We start from the raw sequence: 22,437 nt of genomic DNA on the forward strand, positions 1-22,437 counted from the left end.
CAGCGAAAGAAACCTCTGATCTGTTGGTAATTGATATTCAAACACCAGAAAATAAACTGAAGTGTTCCGCCCAAATCACCTTCTATAAAAAAGGTCTAGAAGAAATTACCAAGACATTGAATGAAACGAAGGATAATTTGATTAAATATAAAGTGAATAAATTAAAAAAAGATATGGACAGATTTACCCATGAAAAGATCTATCTATATATCTCTGATGAATATACTTCTTTACCTGCCAAAAAAAACAACAGACGTGGAGCTCGGGGATGGCGACAAAATACAGATGAGTGGATATCTAATTCAGAAGATTGGAGTCAATCGGAAGATTCGTGTTCCAGTGATACAGACAGCACTCAACACCTCGGCCCTATGAGAGGACGGGGACAATTTGGTTACGGACCCCCCAATAACACCTGGTGGCCATCTCCAGCTTGGCAATTTCCACCACCGCCCTTTCAACCGTTCCCCTACCAAGGACTTGGATTCCAAGGGCCTTTTTTAGGCTAGGGCAGAGGACAAAGAGGAAGGAGAAGAAACAATCGAGATCATCGACCAGACCAACGACAGGAACGACAGGACCAACAGAGACCCCAAGTACACTGGGACCCAACATTAGAACAACGGATTACACGCAGCATGACGGGAGCATCAACCAGTGCCCCAATAACCTGATAGTTAATCTAAGCCAGAAAAATCTCAATCCATTGGAAATTTCGGTATTAAGTAAAGGACTTGGTTTTGTTCCCACACATATGGGCGATAATTTTAAATCTCACCATGAACTCTTTTCTTTTTTCTGCAAAATCCGACTTTCCTTTTTCTTTGACAATATAGTGGATACTATGTCAGAGAATTCAACTAATACTGGTTTTAGGAATAAATCTACATTTCTACCTACCCTCAACAGCTGCCTTCAGAGGTAGCTACCTTTGAAAAAGCGGTTATCCAATACTTCAATGCCAATAAAAACAAGGCCACTAAACCATTCTTCAATATGAGCAAAGCGGAAGAACGGTGTGCACAGGAACTTAGCTCTGATACTTCGATTGTTATCAAACAAGCAGATAAGGGTGGTGCGACGGTGTTGATGGATGCGACCTCCTACCGCACAGAGTGTTTAAGACAACTACAAAATCTCAAATACTACAAGCCTATCAAGCGTGATCCTACAAATAGATTACAGACTGTTATTCGTAATCTAGTTCAAGAAGGTTTAGAAGCAGGATGGATTACTAGAAATGAGGCTGAATTCTTAAATCCTAAACATCCTAAAACTCCGGCATTTTACATCTTGCCTAAGATACATAAGACTCAGACCCCACCTCCTGGCAGACCTATAGTGTCTGGCATCGGTTCTGTACTAGAACCATTATCACAATTCGTTGACTGGTTTCTACGACCATTGGTGGCCCAGATGCCATCATATTTGCAAGACACCAAAGATGTCCTATCCTTTTTGACTACGATTGAATTCGATCCAACAAAACATCTCATGGCCTCACTGGATGTAGAGGCACTTTATACAAACATTCCACAAGAAGACACCCTGTGTACTATCAAAGATCTACTGGAAAAGAATCCTCGCAGCGATCAGACACCTACAGCTTTTGTTATGAAGTGCGCTGAACTAGCCATGAGAGAGAATTATTTTTCTTTTGAAGAACAATTGCATTGGCAAGTCATGGGTACTTCCATGGGCAGTACCTGTGCTCCCAGCATGGCCAATCTGTTCATGCATTGGTTTGAGGTGACATATATATATCCAGAGCACAATCCCTTTCACAGCAAGTTTCTGCTGTGGAAGCGATATATTGACGACATCTTAATCATTTGGGAAGGTGACCATAATTAATTGGCAGATTTTTCCCTTTGGCTTAATTCTCTTAACACTCACCTCAATTTTACATGGGAATGCAGTAATGAGACCTTGCCCTTTCTTGATTTGAGACTATATCCATATGATGGCAAAATTTATACGGAATTATACCAAAAACCGATGGCATGTAACTCCTTGCTCAACTATAGAAGCTTCCATCCACGGGCACTTCGTGACAACCTCCCTATAGGACAATTCTTACGGTTGAGAAGAAACTGTACTGAACTTTTGATGTATCAGAAACACGCTCAGTGCTCAACTACAGAAACGTCAATATCCAGCACGTTTGATACACCATGCAAATAAGAGAGCTATGAATAATTACAGAGAGGCTCTGTTGGAAACATATGACAAACCCTCTTCCAATCGCTTAGTTTGTGTCAATACTTTCAGCCATCTCAGCACAACTATAAAGAAAGCAATCAATATCAATTGGAATATCCTTAATAAGGGTAAAAAAACTTGTGAGAAACCTCTCTTTGCATTCAGACGAAGTAAGAATCTTGGCAACATTTTAGTACACTCTCGGCCGAGATTTACTGGTGCCATCAGTCATTTACGAACAATTAACACAGGTTCACCAGTTCTAGGGCATTATCCATGTGGATCTTGTGTGGTATGCCATCTCACCACACGTACGTTTTCACTAGATCTGGGATTAAAAACGCCCTGGCTTCTCACTAATCATACAAATTGCAATTCTGAAGCAGTTGTTTATCTCATACAGTGTCCCTGTAAGCTGTACTATGTAGGTATGACTACTCGCAAGGTTAAAACCAGACTGATCGAACACAAAAGTTCCATCAAGTGTAAGAAATCTAATACAAAACTGACCAGGCACTTTCTAGATACGTGCCACACTGAAGTAGATCTTAAATGGGTGGTCTTAGACAAACCCCATTATCATAAGAACATGGGCCCTTTGGAGACAGTTTTGTTTCAGAGAGAACAACGATGGGTCTTTAGATTGAGGAGTCATATAAATGGGCTTAATGATGATATACCCTGGTGTGCTATGAACCCTTATTAAACACCCTATTTCACAGACATACATAGTTTGCGGAATTAACCAAGTAGCATATAACATCATGGTGCACTGTTAAAGTATATAGAACACATAGAGGCTATGTATGGTGTCAGGCCATAGAGAAGAAAAAAGAAAAACAACTTTCTATGATTCCTTGACCACTATCCACATGTCGCTACTCATATACGCTATTTTAAACAAACGATTTTTATTTTATTTTTCGCAATCTTTAGTAAATAAGACTTCTACTTCGATTATAATTCATTATATGTAAATATAGTCAATGAGTTATATTTCAGATTGCTATATTCCTGGGTTTACTTTGGTAACAGTACGATTTTTTCCATACATGCGTAATCACATTGAGCACGTCATCACGTGATTTAATTTCTAAAGTACTTCCGTATATAAACAACGTGCTGTATCAACGCGGAACTCCCTGCAGAGTCTCGGAAGCAGCACCACGCGTTGACCAAGTAAGCCAGGATTAAGCATTAAGATAGTTTTTTACCTAGTCTTTCTTTCATTCTGCTTGCTAAATGTTCACTTTTACGATCGTTTGCACGATCGGTTTCATGAATATCGTTTCTGCTAAGATGCAAGAGCCTTGTCTTTATAACGGGGGCTGCAAATAAACCCTTTTGGAGCTAGAATACGATCATGTTTTTTTAAAATCAGTAACATTCTGTGCGTTACAACTCTTGACAGAGTATTGACATTTTATTCTAAACAGCCATTTTCCTTGTTTTTGTGAAGTTGTTTTTCACATTTTACAAGCCTGCTTCCAATTAGGTTTGCCTAATACTTTGGTGTCTGTATTATGAGCTGGACCAAACATGTAGAGAAGTTCACTGTTTTTATTTCCTAATAGCATATCGAGCGTGATGTACAGACTCGGTTGAGTTGACACATACAAAATATGCTTTACGTAAGATAAAAATAAATGTATTCAACAAAAATGTTTTATTTAACAAAACGGTTTTTACCATTAATCTGGGCTATGGTCACATGGGTGAATACTTTTTGAAGAGTATCATTATAAATTTTGATTTTTTTACAGAGCCCTCTGACCTATCATGTTGATCGACTGTGCGTATGAAGGTCAAGATCCTGAGGCCTAAGTATAAACAATTTTTTATGATTTGAGCACTGATACAGCAGAGTGACTATCTCTTGATCCTGACGAATGCCTCGAACAGCTATGTCACCTGGGCAGAAACTTGTTGATCAATAGATAGGGTATTTCTAACCCTATACTCACTTGCGTTTTAATCACTATCATTTAGGCAGGAAGAATAAAATGGTTGCCCCTAAGTAGATAGTTTTTAACCTTCAATGCCCCTCCTTACCATTTCAAGTTGGTAGATCCAACGTGTGCTTCTGCACTCCTGCTCCTTCCCTCTCGGGTTAAGTTGCAGCCCATACGGGGTACCTTGCGGTCCCCGTATGCTGGAGGAACCCAATGATGAAGCATGTTACCCTCGGGTGAGTGAGGGTTTTCGTCCATAATTGGCATATGTCCAAATAAATGGTTTGTTCCTAGTTTTAAGTGTGCTACCCTATATCATATGTGAGATTTATTCATTTGGGAAGATATATAGGACAACAGTTTGTTGCAGGTAGCCTAGTCCTTCCTTTAACCCTTCTTTGTGTGAGATGCACCTAATTTGTTACCATGTATTATTCAGATGTTTCTTTGAAATGGAAAGATACCGCCCATATAGGCATATGCCATGACATTCCTGTCCTATTTAAATAAGTGCAAAAATGCATAAATGTTTGCTGGCTATGCGGTAAGATGCGCGCTCGGAGTGCTCCGGCAGGCCGCTGATTACTAAGGCTATTCCGGCGGAGCTGGGGGCCCATTAATACCGACTCTGGGGATGTCCTGGCGGCGGACGGCTGGGGGCACCTTCGACGAAGCAGAAGACCCTGCGGGAGTGGCGATACCAGCGGTGAGGCTCCGGTGACCTGATCGCGATTGGAGCGCCCGCCATTTTGCGGCGTCCGGAGCGGGGGTTCCGTGGGCTGCGATAATAGCTGCCTCTGATTGCTCCGGGACCTCCTGCTGCTCCGCGACTTGAAGGGTGACGGCGAGGCAGCAGAGACGCCTTTGGAGGTCTGGAGGGTGAGCCGGCCCGGAGCGGGTGCACAGTCGGTGCCTCTGTGGAGGAGCCTGAGCCGCCATTTTGTCTGCTAGGCCAGGGGGCGTCTGCCAGCTTGGCGCCCGGCCGATTGTTGTCTCAGGTCCGGCTGGGCCTCCGGGCAGACTGGAGAGAGGCGGCGATGCTTGAGCCTGGCTGGAGGGAGACGGCGACGATTGCACCAGCCCAGGTGTGTTTCGGGCCTTCAGGGACCGGCTCCGGTGGCGGCCGCCATTTTGCTTGCATCTTGCCGGTGGAGACTGTGAGTAACTGGGGCCCAGTGGGGAGTGCAGTCTTGAAGTAATGTTGCGGGCCTTGTGAGGGTCCCGGGGGTGAGCACTCGCATTGCCTGGTGCAGCCCTACAGTCCTTTACACCACTGGGCCCAGTACCTTGAGCCTCCCCGGTCACCCTGGAGCTGGAGCGGGCCGGGGAGTAGACCCGGGAGTCTGCTGGAGGTGGGCTGATGCAGAGAGGGTGCCGTTCCTGAGTGATCTGCTGCTGGTCATCGATAGCGCAACCTCGTGGCGCGAGAGGGGGTGTGGAAGGTGGGGTCCCTCTCTGCTGGTGCGCTCCTGTGTACCCCCCTTCTGGCAACCTGCACCTCATAGCCCTGTGGGGCCCTCTCCTTTTGCGCCTGGCCTGGAGCAGAACTGGAACGCTGCAGACTAGGTTGAGACAGGCGGCTCTCGGGGAGCCCTGCTGCTTACCAGTCTGCCCGCTGACCTCCTACTGACTATCTCTACGGTGCGACGCCAGGCAGTTTAGATACTGATGCTAACTCGATCACTGTGGCCTTGCCCACGCTGTTTGTAAAACCTTGGGCCCCTTCCGTCTTGCTGGTGGGCCACAAGAGGAGCTGCCGCACTACACACATAGCGTCAATTCTGTGACGAGGTGCGCACCCGTAGGCCCCCCCTGGGTGCTTCTCTTGAGATGCGGCTGAGGTATTGTAGTGCGTCTGGGGGGCCTGACTGCACCCTACAGTGGGGCTGATGTGATCGGTGAGAAGGTGCTGCAGGATAGCCGGGGGACGCTGAACATGCGTGCAGATGGGAGCTGTGGCCCTGTCGCTACAACCTGAGTGTTGGGATCTCGTACCCTGAGCTGCCTGGTTCGCTTGGGTCCGCGGTGGTGCCGGTTGCCTCTGAGGGGCCCTGTGGTGGGGAGTGGTGCTCCCATTGAGACCTGTGATTTGCAGGCGCTGCGGGTGGTCTCCTCATACCCTCACAGTTTAGAAGCCTACTGACTGCCTACAGCCTAAGAATGACACGCACTAACAGAGGCAAAGACGCTCCAGGGACGAAACCCAAGGACAATTCGGTAGCGGCGATGTGGGGCAAGGTGGGCGCGTCCGCACCTGCTGATGGGGCCCCGCAGGCAGGGGGGGACTCACCGCCGGTGACACAGGCTTTTATGGCTTACTTTATGTCAGAATTGAAGACCGAGATTGGCTCCCTGCGGACCGAAGTGCACTCCTGTGTTCGGGAACTCCGGAGAGAAGTCACAGAGTTGGGTGAGCGAGTTGATGGGCTGGAGAAGACGGTTTATGCCCGTACAGAAGACCAGGAGCAGCTTTGGCAGCGCTTAGCCGTCCTGGAAGACCAACACATAGAATTACAACTAAAGCAGGAGGACCTGGAAAATAGAAGCCGCCGGAATTACCTCCGCATTCGGGGGTTTCCTCTTGGAGCGGAAGGGACAGACATTATGACCTATGTGGCGCGGCTACTACACGAGGTGTGGGGAGATGATGACGCCTCCCCGCCGGCTTTGTATCGCGCTCATTGCGTCTCCGGGCCCGCGGGCAGGTTGGGCTTCCTTCCGGATATTTTAACCAGGGTCCACTTTTTTACTGAAAAAGAAGCTATAGTTCGGTCAGCGCGAGCCAAGCCAGATCTCACATACGAGGGGCACAAAATCCAGATTTTCCAGGACCTGGCGCCCACTACCCTGCGCCGCCTCCGTGACTTTAAACCTGTGACGGACAAATTGCGGAGTATGAACATCCCCTCTCAGTGGGGCCACCCATTTGCTCTTATTTTTACGTGGGAGTCCAAGCGCAGGGTGATTAGATCCTACAGTGATGCGGCTCAACTGCTCTGACTTTCTTCCTCGCGGCTTACCAGCCCCACCTGCCCTTCGCCTTCTACACGGGTGCCTGCCAAGCCGACCTGGTCAACCGTGCACCGTGCAGATGCTCACCGCCCTTCACTGAACAAGCGACCTTGCAGGCCAAACAGGACATTATAGAGCACATACGGTCCTTGGAAGGGGACAAACCAGAGTCAGGCCCGGACTCTTCACCTCCCTGATTCATGGCTCATATATCCCCCAGCTCCTCTTCCTCAATGTAGCTAATGCCGGAGCACTCTGCCTGAAAGACCTAGAGAGCAGTAGACGACACAATCCCCTCTGTTCCTGAGAGAGTGACGTCTCTGGGCTTATCCGAACCTTACGGTGTAGGCCAGCCTGCAACTGGAACAGGACAATGTGGCCCGGTTGGCCGGAGTTGGTTGTACATCTTTATATTCTCTCTTTTCCCACTTGTCTGTGCCTTCTCTCTCCCTCTTTCCTGCTCACTAGGTATGGCGGTCGGGCGACCCCAAGGCTGCGATGCGCACTTGTTGCCATGGACTGCACTCTCCAGTATCTCCTTTACATCTCCCTGATACCCTTGATGAGATGGCATGATCGACTCACTTGGGAACCGTTATATCCATGGCTCTTCCCAGTCCCTTAAACGCACTCACCCTTAATGTCAAGGGGCTGAACTCTCCCAATAAGCAGCAGCAGGTGTGGCGTTACATATGGCAACATAATCCAGACATTCTTTTTTTGCAAGAGACCCACCTACTGCGGGTCGATATCCCCCGCATGGCGCACCCAAGTTATCCCCTCCAATTCTGGGCCACAGCAACTACTAAAACGGCTGGAGTGGCTATTCTATGCCGATCTGGTATCAGGCAGGGGGACCTCAAAGTCTTTCGCAGTCCAGATGGACGCTTCATCAGGGCGGGGGTGAGAGTGGGGAGACGCTCACTCACATTGTGCAATGTCTACGCACCGAACCAGATGCAGGACTCCTATCTCTGCACACTTCTATGGGAACATGTGCGATTCCTCTCTAATTTTGGGGGGAGACTTTAACCTGGTGTGGGACTCTGCGATGGACCATAGTGAAGCATCCTCCTCGGCACTCCGGAAACAGATAGCAGACCTTGGCTTGCTAGACGTATGGGGATATTACTCTCCGGAGGTGCAGGTACTACTCCCATGTTCCCCGTTCGTACTCGCGTATAGATTATCTTGTTATTTCGCACGACATCATGAAGGACACGTTGGGGGCATCTATGTCTGATATATCGCTATCTGACCATGCCCACGTGGAGCTTCTCCTACAGGATTCGGCCGATTGCTCTGCCCACCTTCCGCGGTGGCGCTTGCTGCTGCATGTCTTACGTGACCCGACTGCTGTGGAGAGCATATGGACCGCTATTGCCTCTTATTTCGTGACCAATGCCATCCCTGAGACCCCTTTTTCTGTGGTGTGGGATGCCTTTAAGGCTACGATTTGCGGCCACATCACCTCTTTGTCGATCGCACGGGCGCGGGAAGCCCGCCGTCTGGAGGAGAGCCTTGCCAAGGACATTAAGACGCTGGAGAAGCAAGACCAGGGCCATTCCTCACTCGCAGGTAGGAGGCGACTTGCGAAACTTCGGGGCCAGCTCCACGCCCTGCGCACCAACAAAGCTGAACGATCCCTGCTAGCCTTAAAACAAGGATATTTTGAGGGGGGGGACAAGGTAGGTAGATTGTTGGCGAAGCGCTTGAGGACACGCACAGCATAGGCTCATATAGCGAATATCCGATCTTTGGATGGAGGCTGGGCCATCACGGAACGAGCTAAATGTGAGGCCTTTAGGATTTATTACACTGCCCTTTATGCGGCGGACCCACCTTCCGCAGATCATATTGATGATATTTTGAACCACTGCCCCTGGACTCCAATTCACCCACGCCATGCCAAACAATTGGAAGATCCCCTTATGGCGGAGGAATTGATGGCAGCGCTGAAGGATCTTCCTCTAGGGAAGACACCAGGACAAGATGGCCTGCCACTGGTATTCTACCGTATGTTCCTTCCACAACTCCAGCCGCATCTCTTGTGTCTCTATAATTCCTTCTCGGACTTGGAAGGGCCGACGCCCTCCATGGGTATGGCTGAAATAGCTCTCATACCCAAGCCGGGAAAGGATCTTGCGATGTGTGCCTCGTATCGTCCCATTGCTTTGCTGAACACGGACCTCAAAATTTACACCAAAATGCTCACCAGACGCTTAGACCCCCACATGCCTGGCCTAATTGAGCCAGATCAAGTGGGCTTCATTCGTAATAGGCAGGGGGGCGGACAATGTGCGTAGAATCGCACACCTGGTGGGGAAAGCACAGCACTGGAATATACCAGCCTGCCTTCTCTCGCTTGACGCGGAGAAGGCGTTCGATCGGGTAGATTGGGGCTTTCTTCGCGCGGTGCTGCAAAAGATTGGACTAGGCCGGAACATGATATCCATGATCATGGCCCCATATCTAACCCCGCAAGCTCGGGTTTGGGTTAATGGACAACTTATAGAACCGTTCTCCATACACAGGGGTACTCGGCAGGGGTGCCCCTTGTCGCCCCTGTTGTTTGCCCTGGTGATAGAGCCCTTAGCAGAAATTATCCGACGGCAGGCGGACATACATGGCATTTCTCTGGGAGGCAGGCAGAACAAGGTGGCGCTCTTCGCGGATGATCTTATTCTCACCCTCTCGCGTCCACACACCTCCCTTCCGGCACTTCACAATCTACTACAGTCCTTTGAACAGGCTTCCGGCATTAAAATTAACCACATCAAATCCTGGACTTTTAAACTTACGATCCCGAAGGAAGAGATACCAGTGTTGAAAACGCTTGCCCCTTATCAATGGGCCACGGAATCCATCAGGTACTTGGGGCTCCAATTGACCCCCTCCTTGGGCTCGTGGACCCAGGTCAATTGGCGGGAATGCAAGAGAACCGTCTTGGAGGATCTGCGGGGTTGGAAATCCTTCACTCTCTCCTGGTTGGGCAGGCTTAACGCCGTGAAAATGTTGGTACTCCCTAAAATCTTATATTTATTTCAATGTCTTCCCACCCCTATCCCGCAACACCAAATACAGGGTCTGCAGCGGGACCTCACCCGCTTTATCTGGGGCGGACATAGGCCACAAGACAGAGGGGGGCTAGCATGCCCTAATCTTTTGAATTATTATTGGGCATTGCATCTCCGCTTCGTCTTGGAGTGGATAGCTGTTGAAAGTGAAAAGATCTGGTTCCATATGGACAGGACAGTAACTGGACGCTCCATCTGGGACCTTGCGTGGCACCATCGTACGGCGCGCTCACGCAGTGCCTATATTGCGGTACCTACAAAAACGGTTCTAGATATATGGGATAAAGTAGCACTGCGTAAGGGGTTAACAACCTTCCCTTCCCCTCATACCCCTATTGCTGGTAACCCACTATTCCCTCCGGCTCTCCATTCACATGCGTTCGCCAACTGGCTACAGGGGGTTTGCAGAGTGATCGGAGACCTGTATAGGGGAGGAATGCTTAAGACATTTGCACAGTGCAGGGAGGACTTTTGCCTTCCGCTGAGCGCAAGACTACAATATGCCCAGTTGAGGCATAGGGTGTCCTCACTTGAGATACAACAGGCCGCTGTTCAGCCATTCACACCCTTTGAGCGACTTGTCCGATCCTTCGATGAGTCGAAAGGCCTTATTTCTCAGACATACCAGATCTTACAGCATCCCCCAATACTAAATGCACACTTGTATCACCGTCAAGGGCAAGCAGCGTCAACCACGGAAATCACGCCGACACAGTGGAGTCGCCTTTGGCGGGATATCCCTGGGGTCTATCGCAGTATTCCTCAAAGGGAGAATGCCTATAAAATTATGACGCAATGGTATTATACGCCTATCCGATTGCACAAAATGTTCCCCGCCGTGTCCCCATTGTGCTGGAGATGTTTGAATGCTTCTGGGGATTTCATTCACATTTGGTGGGCTTGCCCGCTCTTAACCTTGCTCTGGAAGGAAGTCCTTAGTCATATTAAGGAAGTATTGGGCTTCCCCCTGCCTGAGTCTGCAACCACGATCCTTTTGGGCCTTAAACCAACCAACTTAAAGGCACTTACCCGCAGCGACTGAACTATAGCCCTACATATGCTAGGGGCAGCTAAACAACTTATAGCGCTGTACTAGAAAAAAACGGAAGCTCCCCCAATCACTGCATGGTTCACGCGCTTATGGCATGTCATAACCATGGAGCTTCTTACAGCGTGGCTGTAATCGCGGGACACCCGATACACTGCGGTTTGGCGACGCTTAGTCCAATATCTCTGCAAAGTACAACATGCGCGTTATCTGCCTTCCAGGCTCAGAGCGCTACGAATGTTTGAAGATGCCATACTTCCGTCGGACCCCAATAGACTGCTTGCGTAACTATGTCAGACCTGAAAGACGTCCCCTGTGACAGGCCTCAAAATATGCACTCTCAACACCATGCACTTTTATGCGCGTATAACTGCCCGCCTGCCTAGTTGCTTTTATTGTTGCCTACTTCCCTTCCCTCTCTTCTGTCCCTCTTTTCTGATCTTTTACTATTCCTTCATCACTATCCACTTTAGATGGGTCTTAGGCCCGTGTTTTCTTTGTTCTTGCTGTTGTACTAAAAAGGTCCCAAGACTTTGCACACCACCCTAATATTGCTTTATATACAATGTCACGCTGCCGGCCCAGCAAGGGTTGTAGGCGACATGCTGTGTTTATGATTGTCTCTTCATGCCTCTGCAGATTCTCGGGGAGTCTTGGGTGAAAAATGGCTGGCCCTAAAGGGGTTGTAGGCTTAACGCTGTATCATTTTGGACTTCTGTCCGACTTTGTTCATAGAAAATAAAAACAGACCTTATAAAAACAAAAAAAACAAAAAATACATAAATAAATACTGTCATTATCTAAGGTGCAAACCTTGTGCAAATGTGTACAACAACTAAATTTCATTAAAAAAACATATATTAAAACCAAGTCGGTCTAGGAGGTAGACAGCAGCATGTGTGTACAATCATAATCTTATTGATTCATTAAAGATAAGTAAAAAAATCTTCGCTAGCGTTCAATCCATTAGGTGTTTTGCAGTCCATAAGTATAATATGCCTAGTCTCTAATTTACGTAGTATTGATTCACGGTCCCCTCCTCTTCTCAGCAGCGGGACCGTATCAATTACAAAGTATTTGAGATCTGCAGGGTTTTTGGCATGGAATTCATTAAAATGTCTTGCGACTGGGTACGCAGTATCGCCATTGGTAATGGCCCGTATGTGCTGGAGTATCCTCTTGTGCACCTACAGCTTAGTGCTACCCACATAGCGCAGGCCACATGGACACTCCAGCACATATACCGCGTATTCCGTCTTACAAGTCAACTTACTCTGGATGCGGACAGGTCTGTCGTTAAAGGGAGTCAGGTATTCTGTTTTGCTCACCCCATTTCTACAGGCTTTGCATACTGAGCATTTGATAAAACCCTTGCTGCTGTTAAGCCAAGAGCTATTGATTCTAACCTCTGGGCTGCTAGATACTAAACAACTGCTCATGGATCTCGCCTTCCTGTATGTGATACTAGGAGATCGCGGTAGTTGGTTCCCCAATACCGGGTCATTTACAATCAGTGCCCAATTTCTCTTCACAATTTTGTAAATAGTTTGATGTTGACTATTGTAGGTTAAAATCAATCTAGTCTCAGTTTGCTCTGTTTGAACCAATTTCTTTTTGCCTATAATTGCCTGTGTCCTACCAGGTTCGTTGGCTTTGCATATAGCCTAGTCAATAAGTTCTGGGAGATAGCCTCTCCTCAGAAACCTTTCCCTGCAATCTCTTTGTGCCTCAATACAGTCATTGTCATTACTGAAAATTCTTCTTATTAATTAATTAAAGATTTTATTGTGTTATACAAACAGAACTACGCGTTTCCGCGAAGCCTTTGTCAAGTCGATGACCTGTGCCCAAATTCCCGTAGAAATACAGGTCATTGTTCATAGACAGTGAAAAAACATTTAATTTAATTGAATGAAGGAAAGAGAAAGAAAATGGAATGATTACAATGATGTATCATCTAATTTACGATATATACATGTATTCAGGCTTATATCTTTAGAATTGAAAATGAATGAATTATAATCTTTTCTAAGGTAAAAAACATTCACTTGTCACCTTGAGGCAAATATCGCTGATGTTACAATTTATTGTTTGATGATTATGCTTTACCATGCATGCAATGTTTTTTCACTGTCTATGAACAATGACCTGTATTTCTATGGGAATTTGGACACAGGTCATCGACTTGACAAAGGCTTCGCCGAAACGCGTAGTTCTGTTTGTATAACACAATAAAATCTTTATTGTGTCGTCCTTTGGTGTGCCGTTGGATTAATGTCTGGGAATTCTCGGATTTCATCCAAGTAGAAAACGTTTTTAGCGGAGTTGCGCCCGCTGCTGGCACCGGCGTCAAAAGGAGGGAGAGCGGTGATTTCTCAACGATTCTTTGGTATATATATATATATATATATATATATATATATATATATATATATATATATATTCATAAATAAGATTCTCCTTGCTCAGTAGGAAATAACCATCCAGCACTCCAGAAGGGTTGAATCACTCGGATCTTTATCTAGATGAAAAAACATCTACGCGTTTCGGCAATCTCAGCTGCGTTGTTCACGATGTTAGAACGCCATCACCTTTGCTTTAAAATACTCTATCAAAGAGTAGCAACAATGAAGAAGGACTATTAAAGTTTCCACACATATGCCCACACACTCCTTTTAGCCGAGAGTGGCGGCCATCTTTAAATGAACATGGTGCATATACAAGTATATATTTATATATTTCAAACAGAAGCACAGGTGCACCACACTAAATCAATCAGGTCAGTTGGAACAACTATGTAGTCCAAATCCAATCAATAAGAGGGAGAGAGTTCCTTGATATTATCTCTTTATTCCATTTTCTTGTTAGAAACACAGCACAGCCGATGCGTTTCATCCTGATACAGAACTTCTTCAGGGCGTTAAGTGCGATGAGAATCAATGAGCCTCCATAAGTAGTGAAGGATATACAGAAGATGATGTCCTTAAGGTCCTAACCCCAATCAGGAATATCTATAATCCAAGTCTAGATATTTAGAATGGATAATAACAATCTCCTTCCAAGTGGGGCAAAAACGATCGTAATCCAATAGTCACGATCGGTGATGAGAAACAGCAGTAAGTTTTTCTCCGGTCATTTGAGATGTCATCAGTGATGTCATCAGTGATGTCACTGACCATGTCATGAGTGATGTAATATGTGACGTCATCAGCAGTGCATTGCGGGGGGGCGCGAGTTATAGTTAGCTGAACTAACTATAACGGGGGAATTTCTAGGGTTTTATACGAGGGAAATGTCCAGCTAACTATAACACCCCTGAAACCTATGGTTTTTTCAGTGAATTTCTAAGGTTTTTTTAAATGCCAATTCCTAACTATAACGTGCATGAAACCTATGGTTTTTTCAGTGAATTTCAAAGGTTTTTTAAATGTTAATTCCTATCTATAATTTATCTCTAAAGCTATGATGTTTAATGATTTTCATTGAATTTTTAAATTTTTAATTTTCAGTGTGTCAATTACTTTAATTATGTTTTTTTAAATACTTTTTTATCACCTTTTTTGAACTTATATTTTCAATTAATTCTTTTAAAAATAAAAAATATTTGTTTTTATTGGGTTTAAAAAAAAATTGTTAATGTTTTAAAATATAGTTTTATATATTTTTAAATATTTTTTAAACTATATATTCAAAATTTTATTTTTTAAATTTGTTCCCATTTTTTTGGGATCCACGCACCCAACGCGTTAGGAACCGCGCACCCTTCGCGCATTTCGCTGTTTAAAAAAAAAAAAAAAAAAAGGGGGCCTCAGGGGTCCTAAGCAACACTAGAGGGTCAGAGTATTTCTACCCTGCCCCCTTTACATCTTTCACACACTTATTTATCTTACTTAATCAGCCTCGCTTCTACCGAGGCACAACAGTGTGTCAATTCCTTTAATTATGTTTTTTTAAAATACTTTTTATCACCTTTTATTAACTTATTTTTTCAAATAAAAAATAAAAAATATTTGTTTTTATTGGGTTTTTAAAAAAAAATTGTTAATGTTTTAAAATATAGTTTTATACTTTTTAAAATATTTTTTAAACTATATTTTCAAAACTTTATTTTTTAATTTTTTTTTCCCATTTTTTTGGGGATCCGCGCACCCAACGCGTTAGGAATCGCGCACCCTGCGCGCATTTCGCTGTTTAAAAAAAAAAGGGGGGACCCCCTAAGCAACACTAGAGGGTCAGAGTATTTCTACCCTGCCCCCTTTACATCTTTCACACACTTATTTACCTTACTTAATCAGCCTCGCTTCTACCGAGGCACAAAATGGCTGCCAACATTTCCTGGTTTCGAATGTAGACAGACACTTGACAGCCAATTAGCATTCAGCGTGTGATCGGGAGGGTGCGTGCTCGGTTCGGGGAGGGTGTGCTTAGGGTGCGTTTAGGGTGCACGGATCCTCTGAGGCCATAGATATAGCTATCTTTTTTTCTCAAATTTTCTCAGGAACTACTGAATGGATTTACACCATTTATGCAAAAGGCACGAGTCTGAATTGAGGACTACCTCTTTGCCAAATTTGGTGTAATTCCGTTCAGCAGTTCGGGCTGTAGCTGCGTCAACAGGTCCTATGGGAAATTGCATGGGGAAAATGTGTTTTGGGACCCCCCTTTTTTCTCAGCCCCCGCTTGACGAATCACCTCGAAACTTTCAGGATAAGAGCGGACCAGAGCTGGCCAAAAGTTTGGAAAATTTCACAAAGATTTGTCAACCGGCGCCAGACTTATTGGGAATAGAATGTTGCGGATTTCCTATGGAAAATAGGTCCTAACTATAACTACCCACTGGCGACCGCCAGTAGGTAATATATATATATGTATATATATATATATATATGTATATATATATATATATATATATATATATATCCAAAAGCGCTTCTCCCCTTCCGGACAGCTTGGGACCCACGTAGAGTGGTGCACACACCGGCAGGGAAATCCGGTTCGTAATCTCGTCAAAACCAATTTTAAGATAAGTGCACTCTCAGAAACACAAAACTCCGTACCAAGGTGAAATCGCCGTTTATTCACAACGCGTTTCGCTCGCCCTCGAGCTTGATCACGTGAATGTAGGCTACCGGATGGCAATGCAGCTATGTAGAAAACAACAGTAATAGAAAGATGGACTAATGTGCTGGGTGCAGCAGACATCTTGTAATGGTGTAAATACATATAAGAGAACTGTCCCCAATATCGTCCCAGTGACCAAATAGCATGAAAACAGATAAAATATCTGGACATATGGCGCTACATGTGGTCACAACGATTAACTAAATTGGCCAATTGAACCACAATTGTTGTAAGTATACTGTGCTCTGTTTAAAAGTAAAAATTAAAATAAAATGAAACAAAACACAGAAATGTCGAAGCTCGCACTGTTTGAATAAACAAAATGAGGTAAGAGCATCCTGCGACCCGTGAACTAAGCAGTTCGCACAGGAAAACCATAAATTAATGAATTAATGACACGTGGGGGTCTAGTGCCCTGTGTTATCCATAATGAAAATCACAAGCATTAAAGTCACATCTCATGGGGTTATAGTGCACAGTTCAAACAGAAATGTCCATCTTAGTCACGATGTCATAAAGGATGAACATGATGCATAAAATTGCTTAACATTGAAAGGTAAATACCACAGCGTCATCCTCATATGCTCGTGTTTTCAATGATGAAGTTGTGATCAAAATTCCCATCCGGAAAGAAGAAAAATGTGAGTGATGTGCAGGTTCCTGTGTCAAGTGAGGAATTGATAAAAAACTTGTGCTGGTGAGATTTGATAGAAGGGCCAAGTCCTTGGCTCTAGTGACTAAAAAGAAACACAGGAAACAAGAATTAGGAAAGAAGATCAAAGAGGAAGATCAATCAGTCATAGAGCAAAGAAGTAGTGGGTAACTGCGATAGTGACACCCTCAAATGAAGAGAGGGAGATAGCATGTTCCGCACTGGTGGCGGCCACCCATCCAGCAATGTAACTATAACATGAGCTATAGCTAGTTAAAAAGAACATCCCAAGTTCAGATGAACAGATGTCTGGAAAGAGAAAATACGAAAAGCAAGACAACTGTAATGATGAGAAGCTCCAAGTTCGCAATGACTAGTATTTACAGAAATAAGTGTATGTGCAACAATGACACACCCGGTATTGTCTGGGTGTCTACAGGATCATTCTTTAAGGTGTATTGACAACTCCTCGTCCTGGTTCAATCCAGTGGGATTTTTCGTTTGAAAGTCTATGATATATTTCGACTCTCTTTGCCTTAACATGAGTAGCCTGTTCCCTCCCCTAGGATGTTTTTCAATCTGTTCTAGGATGAAGAAACTTATGTCGTTGGTGTTAGAGCAATGTGTCTCTCTGAAGTGACGCGCTACTGGGTATTTGGGGTCCTGATTTTTTTATGGCCCTGGCATGTTCCAGAATACGCTTCTTTGCCATGCATGTGGTGCTGCCGATGTACCAGAGGTTGCATGTACACTCAATGGCATACACCACAAATGTCGAACTGCATGTGAGGAATTGGGTGAGTTCCTTACTGACACCATTGTATCTGACATGTTTACGGTAATTACTTCTGTTGCACGCTTTACAATGGCCGCAGGGGAAAAAGCCCCTCAGGCCATGCAGATCTTTCTGTGGATAGATAGTGACATCACTGCGTACCAACATGTCTCTAAGGTTTCTCCCTCTCCTAAAAGTTATATTGGGTCTGTCTGGAATCACTCCCCCAATAACGTTGTCACTCTTGAGGATACCCCAGTGTTTCGAAATGATGTGCCTGATCTTATTGGCATCTGTGCTGAAAGTGGTAATTATTCTAGGGGAGGCCTCACCCTCCATCTCATCACCTGGTTTATCAGCAATGGTGGTAGATCTATCTACCTGTTTGGCTCGATCAAGTGCTCTCTTAAGTACCCATTTCGGGTAACCTCTCTCTATGAACCGAGTGATGATGTTGTTACTCTCAAGTGCATATACCTCTTCTGTGTTGCAGTTCCTTTTTGCTCTCAGCAGCTCCCCATAAGGGATACTCCATTTGAGAGTATCCGGGTGGCTGCTGAGAGCATGTAGGATGCTGTTACCTGCTGTACATTTCCTAAACAGGGAGGTGTGTATTTTGTTCTGTCTTACTTCAAGCTTCACATCGAGATATTCAGCGTAGATATTGCTGATATTCCCACTGAGTTTGATATTGTACTCGTTGTCGTTGAGTTTCTCAATGAACTCCTTAGCCTCCCGCTCGGTCCCCCTCCAGATAATGAACAAGTCGTCGATGTAGCGAAGCCACAACGCCACCAGTCCAAAATCAGAGATGAGATCCGGATGGGATCGAACAGTCTCCTCCCAGCTCCCCATGAAAAGATTGGCGAAGCTGGGAGCAAAGCACGAACCCATCGCGGTACCGGTGGTTTGGCGAAACAGAGACCCATCAAACATGAATATATTGTTCAGCAGACAGAATTCTGTCATGTCTATGATCATTGAAGTATGATCACGGAGTCTGATGGGCCTCTCCTTCAGATAATGTTTACACGCCTCCAAACCTTGCTGGTGATTGATGATGGTATAGAGGCTGTGTACATCGAGTGTGATCATGAGGAGCTCACTATTCCATGTGAAGTTGTCGATTTTCTTGAGGAAGTCCTTGGTGTCACGTATGTAACTCGGGAGAGTCACAACATACTCCCTTAAAAAATGATCTATGTACTTGGAGATACATTCTGTCACACTGCCTCTGGAGGACACAATGGGTCTCCCTGGGGGCATTTTGGGGTCCTTATGTATCTTCGGAAGAAGATACAGGACAGGGAGGGTAGGGAAATCCCTTTTCAGATACCCATATTCTTCCCAGGTCAAAATGCCCTTGTTTTTCCAGCTTTCCAGAAGATCCCAGATGGCCAGAATGCTATCGTTGTACCTATCTGTACTGACTTTTTCATAGAATTTGTCATCACTCAGCTGTCTACAAGCTTCGTTGATGTATTGTGCACGGTCTAAAATGACAATGTTGCCCCCTTTATCCGCAGGGCGGATAATGATGTTTTTGTCTTCCATCAACGATTTGAGGGCCTGTCTCTGCTTGAATGAAAGGTTAAAGTCCCTTTTGTATTGGTTACTTTGACTCTTGAATCTGAATTCGTTGAGTGCTTTACTGACACATTCATGGAATGTGTCAATGTTGTCATGTGCTGTCATGGGCAGAAAATTGGACTTAGGTTTGAAGTGAGTAACTGTGGATGCATCAGTGGTGATGTCAAGTTCGACCAACATTTGGGTAGTAGTGACATCTTGCTCATTGTTACCATTCCCTTGCTCTAATGAGATCATGGTGTTCAGTGTGTCAATGTCATCAATGTTAAGATCTTTATTACTATCCAATGGGGTCACCCGTGCTGTACTCATATTGGTGTTTCCTTTGAGTTTGTGCCATTTGTTAAGTTTGAGTTTACGCACGTATTTGAAAAGATCTATCCTGGTGTTGGTGTAATTAGAGGGAAAGGACGGACAAAACGAGAGGCCTAGGCAAAGGGTTCTCTTTTCAGTGTCACTTACAACTCTAGAAGACAGGTTGATGATAGTCATGTTGATCATTGTATTATCCATCAATAGTTCTTTCTGGCGCGTGTTTTGGCATTTCCCATTGCGCCACGGCCCCTGCCTCCTCTGCCAACGTTGCCTGATTCTTGCTCGCCGGTTGCTCCGTGTCCTCTTCCTCGGCCTCGTCCCCTCCCTCTTTGTCCTCTCGTTTTTGGCACTGGTGTTTCTCTCGTAGTCTGTTTTCCCCTTCTCAGAATTCGATACTCGTCTAAAAAAGTGACCTGTCGGTTGCTTCTTACAGTTACTGGCAAGCTGCTCGCGGAGACGTCTGATTCGCTCCCGCTGGTTGTAGCGGTCTCCTCCGTGGGGATCTCATTGTTGTTGTCCACATCGTCCTTGCCATTGTCCTCTTGATTATAAAGATGATCGTATTTGTGGCTGAAAGTTAAAATTCTTCCACTGTCGTAATCATTATAATCACGAATCATCTTCCTTTGTCACTGGGACGATGTTGGGGACAGTTCTCTTATATGTATTTACACCATTACAAGATGTCTGCTGCACCCAGCACATTAGTCCATCTTTCTATTACTGTTGTTTTCTACATAGCTGCATTGCCATCCGGTAGCCTACATTCACGTGATCAAGCTCGAGGGCGAGCGAAACGCGTTGTGAATAAACGGCGATTTCACCTTGGTACGGAGTTTTGTGTTTCTGAGAGTGCACTTATCTTAAAATTGGTTTTGACGAGATTACGAACCGGATTTCCCTGCCGGTGTGTGCACCACTCTACGTGGGTCCCAAGCTGTCCGGAAGGGGAGAAGCGCTTTTGGATTTATTTGGAGGACGGCGCCTGGACCGGCCATCAAACACTCATAACGGACGTAAGGAACAAGCAAGAAGAGAATACGAAGACATTACAGCCAGCGGGGTAAGCGGACACCGTCATCTTCCGTCCCTTGTGGGGGTGTGCAGTCAGGGGATTGGGTTTCATAGGCTTGATTCCACTGTAACCTCCCGGGGCAGCGGGGTTGTCTGGGGTTCTGCTTTTCCTGGTAGGTTCCCAAAAACGCTGCATCACGCACGTGTATGATACATGTTGCCTAACAGGAGCAGTGTAATAACGTTTCCGCTGCAGTAAACCACAACAAGTAGACCGTGATAAGGTCATTGAAGTACAAGTTTACAGTGTCTGATGGCATAGAGAACCTTCTATTGATAGTGGGGGAAACCAATATACTCCGTACATTTAGAGTGGTATTTACCGCTGTGAGTAACATGGAAGATGAGGAAGAGCGCAGATCAGCGGCAAAAAATTTATTTGCAAGAAAAACGACGCGAGCAACTAACAGCAATGTTCAAGGTACGCAGACACAGCCCAATGAGGAAAAACTGCGCAAATATGAGAAACTTAAGAAGAGTGAGACGGCGAAGTGGTGGGAGGCAACTTCTTTGCAGAACTACATTGAACAAGAAATGGTGCCCAGGGGTCTCAGGATATTCATAACACCAACGTATGACAAACCGAACCCCAAGATGTTAGATGAATGGGCAACGAATTCGGCACAAAGCTCAAGGAAAATGCTGGAAATCTTGATAAAATATGCTTGGTCTGATCGAGAAAGCATTATTGATGAAATCAAGTTAATCATGGAAGATTTAAAAAAGAACATGGAAAGCGAAGCACTCAACACAGCGCTCGATGCAATCAAGGAACGCCTCAAAAGACATGAGGATGAGATAAGGGCGCGCAAACAAAGGAAGATGATTCGTGATTATAATGATTACGACAGTGGAAGAATTTTAACTTTCAGCCACAAATACGATCATCTTTATAATCAAGAGGACAATGGCAAGGACGATGTGGACAACAACAATGAGATCCCAACGGAGGAGACCGCTACAACCAGCGGGAGCGAATCAGACGTCTCCGCGAGCAGCTTGCCAGTAACTGTAAGAAGCAACCGACAGGTCACTTTTTTAGACGAGTACCGAATTCTGAGAAGGGGAAAACAGACTACGAGAGAAACACCAGTGCCAAAAACGAGAGGACAAAGAGGGAGGGGACGAGGCCGAGGAAGAGGACACGGAGCAACCGGCGAGCAAGAATCAGGCAACGTTGGCAGAGGAGGCAGGGGCCGTGGCGCAATGGGAAATGCCAAAACACGCGCCAGAAAGAACTATTGATGGATAATACAATGATCAACATGACTATCATCAACCTGTCTTCTAGAGTTGTAAGTGACACTGAAAAGAGAACCCTTTGCCTAGGCCTCTCGTTTTGTCCGTCCTTTCCCTCTAATTACACCAACACCAGGATAGATCTTTTCAAATACGTGCGTAAACTCAAACTTAACAAATGGCACAAACTCAAAGGAAACACCAATATGAGTACAGCACGGGTGACCCCATTGGATATTAATAAAGATCTTAACATTGATGACATTGACACACTGAACACCATGATCTCATTAGAGCAAGGGAATGGTAACAATGAGCAAGATGTCACTACTACCCAAATGTTGGTCGAACTTGACATCACCACTGATGCATCCACAGTT

The 22,437-nt window shown here is 45.3% G+C and overlaps 1 long non-coding RNA gene across 1 annotated transcript in view; it reads left to right on the top strand.

Moving 5' to 3' along the window:
• The first annotated feature begins 3,318 nt into the window (after nucleotides 1-3,318).
• LOC146856109 (uncharacterized) overlaps nucleotides 3,319-22,437 on the top strand; it is a 35,093-nt gene continuing 15,974 nt past the window's right edge. The window contains exons 1-2 of the long non-coding RNA XR_014980905.1: nucleotides 3,319-3,381; nucleotides 3,966-4,026. This is a non-coding gene — a long non-coding RNA (uncharacterized LOC146856109). The remainder of the gene's footprint in view (nucleotides 3,382-3,965; nucleotides 4,027-22,437) is intronic.

Source organism: Triturus cristatus, chromosome 4_1, assembly GCF_964204655.1.
Source record: "Triturus cristatus chromosome 4_1, aTriCri1.1, whole genome shotgun sequence".
NCBI lineage: Eukaryota > Metazoa > Chordata > Amphibia > Caudata > Salamandridae > Triturus > Triturus cristatus.